The 17,975-nt window shown below is 42.0% G+C and overlaps 1 protein-coding gene across 4 annotated transcripts in view; it reads right to left on the bottom strand.

Moving 5' to 3' along the window:
• Positions 1 to 2,426: 2,426 nt before the first annotated feature.
• LOC125264325 overlaps positions 2,427 to 17,975 on the bottom strand; it is a 146,660-nt gene continuing 131,111 nt past the window's right edge. For 2 of the 4 annotated variants that reach the window (XR_007184063.1, XR_007184058.1), the window contains one exon: positions 2,427 to 3,222. The gene's annotated coding sequence lies outside the window, so the exon portion shown is untranslated. Of the gene's footprint in view, positions 3,223 to 16,050; positions 17,017 to 17,975 lie in introns of those variants that run through there. The other 2 variants (XR_007184064.1, XR_007184065.1) reach the window with 2 other exon arrangements.

The following is a 17,975-nucleotide window of genomic DNA, read 5'->3' as shown; positions in this document are numbered from 1 at the left end:
AATTATTGTTATGTTTTATTATCTTTCTACCTTGTTTTTAACATAAGAGCAGTCGTGGCCATTTTGAACTTGAATGTGCAAGGCTTCTGGTGTCCATCTTCAGTTATTTTAGCTGTGCAAAAACAAAATGTTTCAAGAAGGTTACCAACAGTTATGTTTAGGGCTAGAGCTTGGTTAGGAGAATATAAACAATTAAATGTAAGTAATTACAACTAAATAACATTAAGTAATTAGATCATTCATGAAAATGAGTAATACAAATACAGAACTGAGTACTAGAAAATAATATAAACTGCTAGTGCATCCAAAAAAAAAAAAAAAAAAAAAAAAAAAAAAAACTATGGTCCAAGAAATGCAGTCCTGACACTTGAAATGCAGGATCATGACACTTGACTGTATGAGTGTGTGACTGCAGCACCAGCGTCTGTTGACAGGCGGTGCTGTTTCACATGCAATCAGATGGATTCTCTGCTAAACATGTAAGGAACAATCATTCTCTCTATTCTGTATCTCCCTGAAGCTTTGTGATGGATTGAAAGTGTGTGTTTGTTTCTTCTGAAGCCGTCATCTTAAACACTTTTAATTTAAAGTGGAATTCAAGGCCTTTCACCCGAATTGTCCACCATAAAGGACAATTTACATCATGACAGTTCAGCATGGAAATTCATTATCAAATTCATTTGTCCACAGTTATTAGTCAGAATATGTTATACAACTCGTTTCAATAGAGGCTCATAAGATTACAAATTCTATACTAATTTAAAGCTACTGTACAAGTTTAAAGCTAAAGCTGTAAGACTCTCTTTTGTAAGCTGATTTGGATAAAGTACATAGGCCTACATCCGTAAACACATTATCGGCTCAGAAGGTTCCGCAGCTTTTTTGTGATAACACATTAATCTGCTTTGTGGTGTACAAAAACAAGCAGATGTTGATTGGCTCACTTTGCTCGCATATAAACCATGTTGGAGATCATAGATTTTGTTGCCAACTGCAACAAGTTCTGTAGTGTATTACGACATTACACCCTCTGACCCTCACTTTTACGGCAGAATTGGTCATTGGCAAAACAGTACAAATACAATAGGTTTTTTTTAGTACCTTCAGTGTTTAGACCACAGAAAAGCCTAAAATAGACCAGAACTCTTATTTTGAAATATATATACTTTACTATTTTCAGATGGTCATTCAATAGGTAAACATTGTAATTATTCATTAACAAAATCATAAGCAATACATGTGAGGCATTCACTGATCAAGAAAGCTGTGTTTTTCATTTGAAACCAGCAGCACTTTTCAATACTGACTTAACCAATAGTGTGAGTTTGGGACAGGACTGTGTGATTGTCTGACCAAATGAAGATTGCTTGAAAACAGCAACCATGTTTGGAATACAAAAGTAGTTTATACTTCCTGTATGGTACTGTATATTACATTTAATTACAATAGTTAACTGCAAGTTTAACAGTGGGAATTATTCCACAATGAACAGTTCAAATGACCTTGTCACCTTCCATGTTTAATTCAGCAAGTGGAATGACCAGTAATCAGCTGGGAGATAAATATGGTCATGTAAAAAATTATTCAAATCTGAATAATTATTCAAAATTAAACAAAGAGATGAAAAATCAATCCATCTCACTGGAATGGGATGATTGAGAACATTGCATTGTGGAATACAGTATTTCACAGAAAATTCACATACTGGCCTCAGTATATACTGCAGCAACAGTAAGAGCTATTCCAAACATCGCACGCATTGTTTGCACTTCCATCTCATGCCAATGTGGTGTAAAAATCTTTAAATTGCACAGATATTGATAATACACTCAACACAGATGTACAGTAGACTATTTAATTTTGTTATTTAATTTTTTTTTTTTTAAATCAAACAACCAAATCAAGTCCCAGCTGACATCAATTTAAGCATAAATTAACCTAGATTGAAGTTCACAAGGTTGTCTAGTGTATGCTGGACTGAAAGCAGAAAACACTTACAAATGTTCTTTGTATTTTGCATGAATTCATTATAAACAGTAGTTTCTGATCACGGCCTTTGAAGGACGTTTGCCCTGCAGGTAGGTCTGCAGTGAAAGCCTGTTTTCCTCCACTGTTATTCCCACAGAATGGAGCCCAAGTTTGCTAATTCTCCGAGCCCATGGAGGGCGAAGATAGAGTCAATGCGGGTGTTGGTGAGCTCAGACTAGCGGGAGTACAAATCCCTCAAAGAACTTAAGGCTGGCTGTAGTCCTCCACTAGGCTGTGGTGGGAACCGAATCAAAGAAAAAGGTGCCTGCAAGGCAGATCAGCCTAGAGCCCAAATTGATTCACACACACACACACACACACACACACACACACACACACACACACACACACACACACACACAAAGACGGAGAGAAGCAGGAAGGATTTGAGGCAGTAAAATGGTGATGTACAAAACTAAATGAACAACATTTAGCTGCATTTATTTCAGTGATGTCTGGAGGATGTGAGGTGCTTTCAGACTAAAGAAGACATGTTGATGTTCAAAACATATTTTAACATAATTCTGCTTCCTCTGGTTATTTTTCAGATGCTGGACCTTATCACCTAAAACCTTAAGAAGAGGAAGCAAAGTGCGCTCAGCACAAAGCATTTGAATAAAGCATTTAGACATCAAAACACACAAAACTTTCTCAGACATCTGAATCGCTAGCCGTGCACTTCTTGACGTTTCAAGCCAAATTTCTTGACTTCCCTGCGTTTGCTCTCTGCACACACTGAGAAATCGCCTCAGACTATGTTCCACATCAAAAACAACAGTAGAGAAAGAGCGATTCACCTGCTCCCCTCTCTGCACGTCTACATTCACAGTGAATCGCTGAGCCACAATAGGGTTCAGAGATCAGCTTTGAAAATAAGGCCAGGGGTCGCAGTTCGCCGCAGCTCAACACCCTGTGGCAACTGGAATAGTAATGTAGTTGCTGGGATCCGGCCCGGGCTGCTGTGAAGACTTCCAGTGAGGAGAGGCTATTGTTTATGGGCCTCTTGGGCTGGAGCAGAGCAGAGAGGCGATGAGGCTCCTCCGGCTCCTCTGTGCTGATGCTGGATTTCTTGGGCTCCTCTTGAGGAGTTCAGCATTCCTTTCAGCGTGAACTTTGGCCGTTTATCGGTTTCTCGCTGTGTCCTGCCCACCAGTGATGAATGTTCATTCTGAGCCAGGCGCCAAAAAGCAGTTTCTGAAGGAAGAAAACAAAGTACATCGTGGTTTGCAATATATCTTACAGAGTCCATGGATAATGAAGAACTGCAAATAAAATATACATCATACAGAATGTGAATCACCAACATAAACCCAACCGGCAGACGACATCAGGAGTCGGGCTGAGCTCACACTTCTCTTACGATGTAATGTATGTGAATTTAAAGGTGCCCTAGATTATGTTTTTAAAAGATGTAATATAAGTCTAAGGTGTCCCTTGAATGTGTCTGTGAAGTTTCAGCTCAAAATACCCCATAGATTTTTTTTTTTATTAATTTTTTTAACTGCCTATTTTGGGGCATCATTATAAACACGCCGATTTTATGCTGCGGCCCCTTTAAATCCCATGCTCTCCGCTCACAGAGCTCGCGCTTGCCTTAAACAGTGTCTTAACAAAGTTTACACAGCTAATATAACCCTCAAAATGGATCTTTACAAAGTGTTCGTCATGCATGCGTCGGATTATGTGAGTATTGTATACTGTTATATTGTTTACTTCTGATTTTGAATGAGTTTGATAGTGCTCCGTGGCTAACGGGTAATGCTACACTGTTGGAGAGATTTATAAAGAATGAAGTTGTGTTTATGAATTATACAGACTGCAAGAGTTTAAAAATGAAAATAGCGACGGCTCTCTTGTCTCCGTGAATACAGTAATAACCGATGGTAACTTTAACCACATTTAACAGTACATTAGCAACATGCTATTGAAACATTTAGAAAGACAGTTTACAAATATCACTAAAAATATCATGTTATCATGGATCATGTCAGTTATTATTGCTCCATCTGCCATTTTTCGCTATTGTTCTTGCTTGCTTACCTAGTCTGATGATTTGGTTGTGCACATCCAGACGTTAATACTGGCTGCCCTTGTCTAATGCCTTTTATAATGTTGGAAACGTGGGCTGGCATATGCAAATATTGGGGGTGTACACCCCGACTGTTACGTAACAGTCGGTGTTATGTTGAGATTCGCCTGTTCTTTGGAGGTCTTTTAAACAAATGAGATTTATATAAGAACGAGGAAACGATGGAGTTTGAGACTCACTGTATGTCATTTCCATGTACTGAACTCTTTTTATTTAACTATGCCAAGATAAATTCAATTTTTCATTCGAGAGCACCTTTAAGTAAGCATGGAATAAAGGACCTACTGTATTTGCCCAAATAATATATACAACAGCACACTCATGGAATAATGTATCCTACAGTGCAATGTGACGTGACAAACAAACCAGAAGCAGAATCAGTCACCTGACTGTTGAAGACATTTTCTGCCAAAGTTAAATTAAATGAATAAAATAACTACATTTTATTTCAGAGAAATGCCACTCACTGAATTAAATATGTAATGAGGACTAGTGATGTGCATGAAGCCGAATATTTTATTTGTTAACGCAGAGATAATGGCTTCAAAATGAATGACGAATTCTACCGGATATAACAGGAATAAAAGGAAAAAATTCCGGTAGACACAGTGTTTGCTGGATAAAAGGTGAGCCAGGGAATAGCACAATATTCTACATGAAGCTCTAAAATCACTACGCAATAATGAGTGTGTGAAGTGATTGAGTGTAAACTCTATGAATGAAATGAGCACAGCATGATCGCAAATCAAACAGCCATGTTGCCATCTCTGTGCATCTCTCAGATTTCAGAGCCTGGAGTAATATTGTCACAAATCCTGTCAGTTCCCGGACTACATCTCCCATCATCCTCTCTGCCACTCACCTGCACACACTTCACACTAATCACTAATCACCACACCCAGCTGCAGCTCATTATCAGGACTATATAAGACTCTCACACACACCACCCATTTGCGAAGTCTTGATTCCTAGTGACAATTCTGAGCGTACCTTGTATCCTGTCTGCCTGTGTTTTATCTTGCCTGTTCCTGTTTCTTGACCCGTTGCTGCCTGTCCTGAACCTTGCCTGTTATACTGTTCTGTGAATGATATCCGCCTGTCCTGACCATTGCCTGCACCCTGATTACGATCCTGCCTGTCCCTTGCTGTTCTCGTCTGCTCCTGATTGACCCTGCCTGTACGACATTCTTAATAAAGCTTGCATTTGGATCTTACCATGACTCCCGATTTGTTACAGAAGACTTCGCCACCACCAAGATCCAGCAGCTTTCCCGGAGGATCTCATTACGGTATGGACATTAATCTATTGCTATTGTGGAGTTCGCAAGGCACGCGATCGTTGGAGGAATATGTGCAGGAGTATCTAAACATTGCTTACCTCTCTGATCTTCCGGACTGTGCACTGATTGACTTTTTTTGTGATGGCGTCAACCAGCCTCTCCAGAATAAATTAAGACGAGAGGGACCGCGTTCATCACTTAGCAGCTTTATGGACTATGCATTGTTGACTGTTGGCTCTCCGTTTACTGTGGGTGTCGCGGAGGAATGCGACACCATGGTGAGTCCCGTAATGGCCGCCGCGCCAGGTAACACGCACAAGATGGCGGCTATCATCACAACAGCAACAGTTCATGTCTCCGCTGATCGCCCAGAGCCACGTCACGTCTCCGCTGATCGCCCAGAGCCACGTCACGTCTCCGCTGATCGCCCAGAGTCACGTCACGTCTCCGCTGATCGCCCAGAGTCACGTCACGTCTCCGCTGATCGCCCAGAGTCACGTCACGTCTCCGCTGATTGCCCAGAGTCACGTCACGTCTCCGCTGATCGCCCAGAGTCACGTCACGTCTCTGGATCTATCCAAGGGCGCAGAGGACTACGTTCCAGTGTGGCTGATCCTCCGCTGACTTCAGCACGAGTGGCTGGCATTCCCAAGCCTCTGCCGGCCGCTTCGCTCTCAAGCCCGGTGGCCACTTCGCACCCAAGCCAGCCGGTCGCTACGCTCTCAGGCCCGCCGGCCGCTACGCTCTCAAGCCCGGTGGCCGCTTCGCTCTCAAGTTCGTCTATTGCAACGCTCTCAAGTTCGTCTATTGCAACGCTCTCAAGTTCGTCTATTGCAACGCTCTCAAGTTCGTCTATTGCAACGCTCTCAAGTTCGTCTATTGCAACGCTCTCAAGTTCGCCTATTGCAACGCTCTCAAGTTCGCCGGTTGCAACGCACTCAAGCTCACCAGTTGCCATGGACTCAAGCGCCCTGGACGCGATGGACAAGATGGCTGCTTTGCCAGTGCCTACGGGCAAGATGGCCGCCCCTTCGGTGCTCACGGAGGTAGGGGGCGTTCCAGCCATGGAGTCCACTCCAGAACCCGCTTCAGCCAGTGAGTCTGCTCCAGAAACCGCTCCAGTCGGTGAACCATTGCCTCATCCTCGGAAGAGGAGGAGGAGGAGGAAGAAGGCTCCTTCTGTTCTTCCCCTCTTACGTCCAAGCGTCTTGTCCTGCCGCCGCCACCCGAGCTCCTCGCTCTGCCAGCACCACCCAAGCTCCTCGCTCTGCCAGCGCCACCTGTGCTTCTCGCTCTGCCGGCGCCACCCGAGCTTCCAGCGCTGCCAACGCCACCCGAGCTTCCAGCGCTGCCAACGCCACCCAAGCTTCCAGCGCTGCCAGCGCCACCCAAGCTTCCAGCCCTGCCAGCGCCACCCAAGCTTCCAGCCCTGCCAGCGCCACCCAAGCTTCCAGCCCTGCCAGCGCCACCCAAGCTTCCAGCCCTGCCAGCGCCACCCAAGCTTCCAGCCCTGCCAGCGCCACCCAAGCTTCCAGCCCTGCCAGCGCCGCTCAAACTCCTTGCGCTGCCAGCGCCACTCAGGCGTCTTGCCCTGCCGGCTTCACCCACACGCCTGGCCCTGCCGGCGCCACCCGAACTCCTTGCCCACAAACCTGCGACGGGCCCCGCTAAAATCCCCAAGAACTTTTTTGGGGGGGCAGTGTACCTGAGGGTGGGGAGCTTGTGGGTGGGGAGCTTGTGGGTGGGGAGCTTGTGGGTGGGGACCCTGCCCGGCCACTGCCGTCATCGGCCTTTGTACCGTCATGGCCACCCATGGACTGGGGCCCACTATGGACATTTATGGACTCTGACCCGCCGTGGTCATCTTCGGACTCTGTCCTCCCGTGGCTGCCCAAGCCACCTGACCTGCCGTGGTTACCTGAACCACCTGACCCGCCGTGGTCATCTTCGGACTCTGTCCTGCCGTGGCCGCCCAAGCCACCTGACCTGCCGTACTCGTCCGAGCCACCTGACCTGCCGTGGCCGCCCGAGCCACCTGACCTGCCGTGGCCGCCCGAGCCACCTGACCTGCCGTGGCCGCCCGAGCCACCCGACCTGCCGTGGCCGCCCGAGCCACCCGACCTGCCGTGGCCGCCCGAGCCACCCGACCTGCCGTGGCCGCCCGAGCCACCCGACCTGCCGTGGCCGCCCGAGCCACCCGACCTGCCGTGGCCGCCCGAGCCACCCGACCTGCCGTGGCCGCCCGAGCCACCCGACCTGCCGTGGCCGCCCGAGCCACCCGACCTGCCGTGGCCGCCCGAGCCACCCGACCTGCCGTGGCCGCCCGAGCCACCCGACCTGCCGTGGCTGCCCAGGCCATCTGACCTGCCGTGGCCGCCTGAGCCACCTGACCTGCCGTGGCCGCCTGAGCCACCTGACCTGCCGCGGTTGCCCGAACCACCTGACCTGCCGCGGTTGCCCGAACCACCTGACCTGCCGCGGTTGCCCGAGCCACCTGACCCGCCGTGGCTTCCCGACACTCCTGACCTGCCGTGGCTGCCCGAGCCACCTGACCCACCGTGGTTACCTGAGTTCCTGGACCTGCCCTGGAGACCTCCATACCCGCCTGTACATCCAGTATCTCCTGCCTGTAGGTCTCCAGGGCACCCACCCTCCCTCCCCAGTTGTGCCATCTACGGCGCGAGGACGCGCCTTCCGGGAGGGGGACATTCTGTCACAAATCCTATCAGTTCCCGGACTACATCTCCCATCATCCTCTCTGCCACTCACCTGCACACACTTCACACTAATCACTAATCACCACACCCAGCTGCAGCTCATTATCAGGACTATATAAGACTCTCACACACACCACCCATTTGCGAAGTCTTGATTCCTAGTGACAATTCTGAGCGTACCTTGTATCCTGTCTGCCTGTGTTTTATCTTGCCTGTTCCTGTTTCTTGACCCGTTGCTGCCTGTCCTGACCCTTGCCTGTTATACTGTTCTGTGAATGATATCCGCCTGTCCTGACCATTGCCTGCACCCTGATTACGATCCTGCCTGTCCCTTGCTCTTCTCGTCTGCTCCTGATTGACCCTGCCTGTACGACATTCTTAATAAAGCTTGCATTTGGATCTTACCATGACTCCCGATTTGTTACAAATATCAGCTAAGATACTGAATTATACATATTTTCTACTACTTGATATGTCTATTTAAATGTTTTAAAGCTTATATGATATGATACAATATGTTTCTCTCTCTCACTCTCTCCCGGAGCCGACAAGCATGTTTATTATTTGTTCATATTTGTATTTGTTGCATAGTAAAAGTTGTTTTGTTCTATAATCAGCTATTTTATATAATCCTTTTATTTGAGGTTGTAGATGATTGTCCTGGCATAACTCTGTACACAAAGTTCTTCTGTAAGTTATACAATGCATATTTGTAAAATGAAAACTATGAAAGAAACAGAATTACATTTAAAACAGGCTTCTCATGTAATTGGTCAGACTTCCAGTTTAAGCCCCGCCCACTCTTGGTTTTATCAGAATACATGCAGATGCAAATTATTCTGAGATTGCTACAGATACAGATAGGCTCCAATGCACACCTTAATAAGGACAATTGTTGTTTCTTTGTTTGACAAACTACTTTTTCTCATTTAGGGTCATAAAAATGCCTGCAAAGTGTCGATGCTCGGATGTGTTGTTGAAAGTACATACAAAATGTTTATTACAATTATGATGTTTGTGGGTCAATATGACCCGCATATTTCATGGTTAAAGGCAGCTGCACAGACCCAAAATAAAAACATATTTTATGTCATGTCAGTTTCTAAATTACCCTGCCAAAAATGGAGTGTCTATTTAGACTAAGTGTAATTAGCTTGTCTTGTTGGCAAAGGCTAATAATAAAGTATTTATCAGGTAGGGTTAAGGGTAGGTGTAGGGAGCGTTAATCATCCCAATAAGGTAGCATCCATTTAATAATTTTAATAAATATAATCATTCTACACTCTATGTTATTATTGCATCCTGGTAATGTACAACAATATTGAGGTGCATATAGTATCTTCCTCTATTTCAGTATAAATATTAGGGTGTAATGGTACACAATAAAAGTTTGGTACGTACTTTGGTTTTGAAGTCACGGGTACGGGTTCGGTACAGTAGGGTTAGAAAACAACATTTTTTTCTCTCTTTTTTTAATTATACGTTTTACTGAACAAACTGTGTCTCTGTCTTTACATTTATTCAGTTATAATTCTTAAGGTTAAAAAAATCTATCTCTGCTAATGCTGTAAACTATTAGGGAGCCCTTACTTGCACATTACTATAATAAAGGTTACAATTAACATCAGAGCCCAAATTATTAAATTCAATTGCTATTTATTTTTAGATATAATCATCAACACTCAAATAATAATAAGACATGTATGTATTGTAAATATGTAAATTACACATAGGGCAGGTTTAGCATTAACTTCTGTTTCTCCAATTCGTTTTTGAAATATAATCATTTACACAGTGGCTGTCATAACTTGCTTTCATGGAGGATTTATTTAGACCTTACATTCATTAACAGGTTAAGTAAAATATAATGAATATATAGGCTAATATAGTGCATATATTTAGCAAAACAGTTCATTTCTCTATAGCGAACTAACAAGCTTGACACTGAATGGCTTTTCTGAGGTAAATGTAATACTACTTGACATATTGTTTACAAACTCTTTTACCGACATCTTTCTGCGTCTATTTTACTTTGAACAATTACATGAAATATATGTTTCAGTAAGTTGTACTGTATCTTTCAACATGCCTTCAGATGTTCATTTATGTTCATTCTCTAGTATTAAAGAAGGGATGATCGCGTTCACTTGCGCTCTGTGCTGCCGTTTGAACTGAGGCGCCTATACAGCCATCTGTCACGCCACATCAAAAAGCGTCAAAACGGCAGTTATTGTTTGAATTTCATGATAAAATTGATTACATTTGAAAGATGGCACTTTGTTTCTTATTGAAAGTAACAAAACACAGAACTTATTGCGATTATTGGTGGTTAATGCTGGTTAAAATGGGTTAGGCTAAAAAGCATTACTGTGAGCGCCCCCTTCTGGATTGTAGTGTGGATCGACTGTGACTGACTATATTCGCCGTTTAACTGCATGAACCGAACCATGACGGTTCGAGATGGATACATATACTGTTACACCCCTAATAAATAGCTTCTAACAACTATTTGCACTTATTGCAGTGAACTGCTACTTTTATATAGTGTACATAGAATGTATCGCTATTTTCACTTTGTTTAAATAGCATATTGCTAAGAGAAAGCTATCGTCACTTAGTGTAAATAGAATATATCACTGTTTTCACTTAGTGTAAATAGCATCTATAGCTATTTGCACTTAGTCTTAGTGTGAATAGACACTGCCTATAAATGCACACTGCATTGAAGACATGCATGTTAATTTAGGTGGGCATTGAATCAAATGATTTTGCTGTTGTTTTCCACACTTGTTTTGTTTAAAATTTTAAAAAGTTGTAATAAATATTAGCCACAACACAGTTTATAATATTTATAATTTGTGAAAACAAAAATGTTTAAAAATATAGGCTATATACAGTTTTAAAAATCATATGTTCTTATTTTTATTTGTAATCTGTGAGAAGTATTAATGTTAAAAGTTTACTATTTTACCTGATTTATTTTTGTTTTTCATAAAGTGATTTTTGGTTTATTGTATTGAATCCAATAACCCTAATCCTACATAAAAAAATTAACAGAATTTAAACTTAATACAAGGGATAAACTGTACTGTACATCCATCCAGTAAGTAGTGTGCCAGTATTCCCTTCTGAAAACAAATTGGCTTGCAAATCCTTCAGCATAAACAACAATACTGTATCTTGGAGTTACACAAACTGTGGTGTCATTCCTTTGTGGTCTAGCAAACCTTTGTGAGTTTGACACGTGTATAAGCTCAGAAAACCAATGGTTACATCATCACAATTAGCTGAAAACAGCACTGGCCACAACAAGGGGTCATGTGACCATGTATTCCATACAGTCACCACGTTCTCAGAGCAGTTGGAGCCAAAATTTAATCTAAACCATGTCATCACTGAGCCACATATGTACACTTTAAATTGCAGCACACTGTAGTAATTGGTAACGTCGGTGTGAGTAAAGGTGAATGTATAGGGTCTCACAGCAGGGGTTGGGTCCAGGCTGAATGAGTCAGTAGGTGCTGCAAGGGTCTCTGGCTGTGTAGAGACTGAGAGGAGCCTGTGGTCCAACCATGTGGTTTGATTTGACCATTACATCTAAACATCATTCAGACTTTCTGCAAACGACGCCTAGAAGAGGAGCATCAAGCAATCATAAATTGTCACTTCTCTGAAAGGTGCGAGACCCTAAACATGGAAGCATCTTTGCTAGTCAGTGAAATCCTTCATGTTAACAAGCTAAGACTGCTTATGTCTTACACTAGTGGCCTTAATCAATCACGCTAGGCCGACATCTACAAATATAATGAGCATTGAGGTGTCAAATGTTATATTTCACAGAAATCCTTGAAGCTATTGGTGTTTCTGAGGCTCCTTGTGGTGGAGGAATTCCATAACGATTGCCATTTGTGACTAATATTGTAAAATTAACTATAAATAAAAGATGTAATCCAAAAAGTACCCTTTATCATATTCAAAAGTCCTCATTAGGCATTCAAACCAAGTCTCGTTTCCTCTCCAAATGCAATTAAGTGTGAGCCTTTAAGGATAAAGTAAGCTTGTTAATAAGTTCACAGAGTAATGAAAAACAGCCTTTTCTTTATTGCTGAAGTGAGAATATTGAATCTAATAACAGGGCTGTGAAACATCAGAGACTCTGTGCAGTGCACCTGCCAACTTCTTGAGGTTAAAAATGGAGCCGTGTGTTTTTCTCATTACATGTGCAAACTTCAGCCTGACATCAGGGATCTCCACGACAAATAAACAGATATGATTAAATATCATGCCATAGTGATGTTGACTATATGGCTGTTAACATCAGAGCCCAAAGTTTAAGTACTGTCAACGGGAAAAGTCCTTGCATTGAGATGACGAAAACGAAAGTTATTCAGGGAATTTCAAGCTGTAGATATGTTAAGGTCCATGTAAATTTAACATATATCTTGGGAAAAGTTAGGGTTAAAATTGTCCAAGATTAGTGAAACGTAGAAAAAAATGGACATGATTACAATCTGATGACACAACAAAATCAAGGATGCTGACATCATCTACAGCGTCTGTATGGCAATTTAGTCAAATAATGGTAATTTTCTCTGGCGCTTGTGGCTATATTTTCAGATTATGATGAGAAACAATTGTTCAGTATGTTCTTCAACAGTAAATTCTAAAACCTGACAGCAGCAGCAGATTCATATGCAATACAGGAGGCATATGTAACGCACAGCGGTAATAACGCATTACACTCGTAGTGTTGCTCTGGGAGCCCATCGGTGAGAAAGAGCCCGAAAATGGCTGTGGAAACAATTTCCTCATCTGCGCCTCAGGCCAGAGATTAAAAAGTGTCAATTATAAATGATGTCAGTCTCACTTACTGTGAGGAGCGTTTATGCATGAGGCTATCAGGGAGATTGAATGGACGGCAACGGATGATTTCAACATCGCCAGCAGCCGTTGCTCTGTGCCACTGTCCACTGCTGGATGTGACAGCCGACACATAATGAACTGCGTTTGCCAAAAACAACAGTTAGATTCACTAACATTGTTTATTGACTTTGCTGCTCAGGCAAACCCCATGCCAACTGCAGAATCAGTGGAAATGCGTCTGTACAACCTGACATTTTCCACATTGGTTCAGCTTTTGGAGGGAGCGCAAGCTGCTATTTGTTGATCTTGTTTGTCGAGTTTGCGCTAAAGCTCTGGCAAAGTGCTTAACTTTGACTTCAAGGGCATTTGTTTCTTCTTGGACAGGAGCCATTTTCATCAGAACCGTGTGCATAAAGCAGGCTTATTTAGCAACTGACGTGTTGCTTTGAATATGTGGCCCCCCTTGAATCCAGATGTCAGAATAAAAGAATGCCTGCACCCTGTGAAGGTCTTCTTTCTCTGTCCCAGAAAACCTGAGAGGGAAGTGAATTCCCACTGAGCAGGAGCATGGATCATGGTAATTGCCAGCGGTACCTTGGGGCTAGAGCAATGAGCTCATTATTTTTCCCAAAACCCTTAAGTCTCGCAAAACAACAGCCGGCCGACTGTGGCTCTCGGTGGGAGTCGTGGGCGTGTGTTTGTGCATGTCGGTGTCGTCTTCCAGACATCCACTCTGCTGAAGCGTCTGGAAGTTCTTATTGTTTTCATGATAACAAGCAAGTCAAATATAGCTAGTTACAAAATAAAATGATAATAACAAAAAAAAACAAACAAAAAAAAAACATTTCTAACACAACTTCATGTCTCTGACTTGAAAAACAATGCATTCCCTTTGGGTTGCATCTTTCTCAGTGAGGTGCTGAGAAATATAGATTATAGTATCCATCTCTCCGTCCGTCCATCCATCCATCCGCCCATCCATCCATCCATCTAAAAGAACAATTTTTGCAAAGGTTTTCATAGAGCTCAAGCAGAGGAGGCTGTCCAGTGAGCTGATGTGAATGGGAGAGTTAACAGTCACCCTGTCCTGCACTAAGCTTTCATCTGGAGTAGAGGATCGTTGCTGGCATCGGTCAGTACCCAACAGATATAATGCCAAATAGAGCTTACACAGTGTTTAATGGAGAGCACTTTTAAACTAATGCAGCTTAATATATACTAAACAGGACAATTAGACTTCTATTTCTAATTATTTCTATTCTTCTATTTCTAACTAGTTTCTATTTTTTGGTCACACTAGTTTCTATTGGTTTTTTTGGTAAAGTATAAAAACATGTACACAATAAATGCACTTCATCAAATGATTTTTTAAATATACTTAAAATACACTTAATATAAAGTGTGACCCTATTTTTTATTTCATTTTGTATGTGTATTGCTGGCAGCAGATAAAGACAAATACTGTATAAGTAAAAAGTTCTCACATTTTGTTATTATTATTATTATTATTATTATTATTAGAATATTTGGCTACTTTTTAAACATTAAATATGCTTTTTGTGTGTAGTTACAGCATCTAACATCAGGGGCTAACAGGCACTCAATAACCAGCCAAATGCTGACCCCTTCATGACACACACACACACACACACACAGGTTTTTTTTTTTTTTTTTTTTTTTTTTGTGAATTGTGAGGACATTCCATAGGCGTAATGGTTTTTATACTGTACAAAGCTTTATTTTCTATCCCCCTACACTACCCCTACCCCTAAACCTACTCATCACAGGAAACTGTGCACATTTTTACTTTCTCACAAAAACTCATTCTGTATGATTTATAAGCCTTTTGGGGACATGGGGTAATGTCCTCATAAGTCATCCTCTCCTTGTAATACCTATGTCATACCCATGCCATTATACAAATCTGTGTCCTGATATGTCACAAACACAAACACGCACGCACACACACACACACACACACAGAATGTAACACACATCTGTGGTTGATTGTTCTATTAGGACAGAATATTATGACAACTTAAGTAGTTTAGTTTGACATTTTATTGGGGTTCCATTCATATTTTATTTTAGTTTAGTTTACTTGGTGAGCTTCATTTATGAAACACAAGCAGAACATATTCTTTTATAAATCAGTCTTTAAAATAAATCTAAAAGGGTTAGTTCCCTCATTATTGTTTCACACCCATAAGACCTTCGTTCATCTTCATAACACAAATTAAGATATTTTTGATGAAATCTGAGAGGTATCTGACTTGTCCATAGACAGCAATTTAACCACCACTTTCAAGGTCCAGAAAGATACTAAAGACATTGTTCAAATAATCCACGTGACTGCAGTGGTTCAACCTTAATTTTATGAAGTGACGAGAATACTTTATTCAACAATATCCTCTCTTCTGTGTCGTTCTCTTAGGCCATGTGTCCACCAAGGCGTTTTTAGCCAGCTGAAAATGCTAGGCACTCTGCTTAAAACGCCTATCTGTGAGCGCTTGAGAGCGCTTCAGCTGCGCAGCGTTTTTTTTTCCCAGTTGAGACGCTTTGTTGCTATGATACGGACTATCCGCGGCACTGTTACTTATAACTGATTTTGCAGGTAATTTGTTTCAGACACAATGTGGAATTACTTGCTATGTATGTTCGGAGACCAGCAATATTAATTTCTCATCCATTTTGTTACGTTCTCTGCTTGTTGATGTTGTTGTACAGCAAGAATGTTGTGACAGTTGGTTGGTGTTGTATTTGTCCCGCCCCTCCTCCACTCTGATTGGATGGCTGAATAAAAAGTGACAGTGATGAGTGCAGCGTTTTACTCAAAGTTGAACATTCTTCAAATCGAGGCGACCAGTAAAAAATGCTGAGCTCTCAGCGCTTGAGCGTGAAAAAAAAGGTTCAGCACATCGTTATGCTCCTGGCGTTTAAAAAAAGCGGCGTTCCTGTTGAAAACAATTGAAAAAGTGCGCTAGCAGGTGGAAAAAAAAAAAAAAAAGTTTTGGTGGACACACAGCCTTATGTTCAGCGCTTCCAGGTTCTACGCCAGAACAACTTTTTGTTTTTGCGCACAAAAAGTATTCTCAAAGGTCTTATGGGTGTGGAACGACATGAGGGTGAGTAATTAATGACAGAATTTTCATTTTTGTGTGAACTAACCCTTTAAGTAAACTGCCACATTCAATTCAATGCAATATTTTACACAACATTCAATGCAGGATTTACACAGAAATTTGATCTGCTCACTGCTAGTTTTGTCTTGTCTTGTAATACTTTATGTTATCAGTAATAACCTTGATCCTGAAGCAAAGTTTTATTGCCAGAATGTGGATGTAAACCAGTGGGTTACAATTGTCCGGTCAACCCCTGAACTACACCCTTCCAGAAGAATCTGTCTTCATTGACAGTCATTCAAAGTTAAAATGTTTTCTGACAAAATCAAATGAAAATGCAAGCAACATATAAAATCACAAACATTTAATTTTATTATATTTGATATTTTTCTGACTGGTGTTCTTCCTGATGCTTTTATTTGTCCTGTCTGCGCTGCCACAGCTCATCACTGCCTCTAGTGAACGTCTGAGACTGTGTGTCATTGCACTGTCAATAAGTCACATGACATGTACAGCTCAGGTGATTGGCTCAAAAGCCTCTGTGCCTAGAAATGCACTGATCCTAGTTCAGCAGCAGAGCAGGCAGATATTGAGAGTAAGTTCCCACACCCCTGCCTCTCTGTCGGATCAAACCCTGTATCCAAGGATCAGTGGCCTCCCTGAACACCCACGGTCACGGCAGGCAGCAGACGCAGGCCCTCGGGCTTTCATGTGCCGAGCAGGAAGCAGGCGGTGGGAATTAGACTGCAGCTTCTGCTGCTTCCAGTGGATGACATCTCTCTTTCATCCTGTGCCGTGGCTCTGGCCGCTGCTAAATTTCACTGTATGACGTCCCACTCACTCTCTCCACACACAAGACCTTTAAATGAATCTGCTCTTCATCTCCTCATCATTAATTACAGCCACTGCGCTGATCTCTGACAGTGAAACAGACAATCATCATTACAGATCTAAAAACATTTCACATGGCGTAATCCTCCAGATTTAAGTGGTTTAGTCACAACATAACATTATCTCAGATGTTTCTCTTAAAACTCATAAGGGAAATAAAATACAGACTCACTTTACAATGTACAGTAATAACATTTGCTAACAATGCATTAACTAACATGAACTAACAATGAGCAATATATTATTACAGCTTTTATTAACATTTTTAATGTTAGTTATTAAAAATGTTCATGTTAGTTCACACTTGTGCATTATAACTACTGTTAACAGATACTTTTGATCTTAAAAAAATGTATTAGTAAATGTTCAGATTAACATTAACTAAGATTAATACTGTAGAAGTATTGTTGATTGTTAGTTTGTGTTAACTATGATGTTGTTAACCAATGCTAACAAATGAAACCCTTGAACCTATGAAAATTAATGCGGAGTAGCTCAGATCTCAGGAGAAAAATCTGAAAAGCAGTAAAAATCTCCATGTAATCTCATTGCTGTCCTGAAAAAATGACTGTGATATGAACGAGATCTTATCTGTACCAGTGCTTTCTGTTTATGCACGTGTCATTATAACTGAGCTCTTTGTGGCTGATGGTTTATTTCAAATGGACAGAACTGAAATGGATCTCTGCACAGGGATGACTGTGATATGACGGTCATTTTATAAGAGAGCCAAAGAGATTAATCTCACTCCTAGGAGGTTTGTGTAGCTACAAATATTCCCAAAGCATTACCTAAACCTGGAGATTTTCAGATTCTGTCAGTGTTACTAGATCACTGCCAATAGAACAAACCAAAAGAGAACGACCATTGAAGAGCAGCAGTTTTGAAGCTGGTCTTGCATTAACAGGTGGTCCTGATCTTGGCAGTCAGTCTGGATTTCTGCATATTATAGGCTTCTTGCCAAGTACTCAACTGTCATACTACC

The sequence above is a fragment of the Megalobrama amblycephala genome, linkage group LG3, assembly GCF_018812025.1.
Source record: "Megalobrama amblycephala isolate DHTTF-2021 linkage group LG3, ASM1881202v1, whole genome shotgun sequence".
NCBI classification, from domain to species: Eukaryota; Metazoa; Chordata; class Actinopteri; order Cypriniformes; family Xenocyprididae; genus Megalobrama; species Megalobrama amblycephala.
Note: the sequence above shows the minus strand (reverse complement) of the source record. Positions and strands in the feature narration are given on the sequence as shown.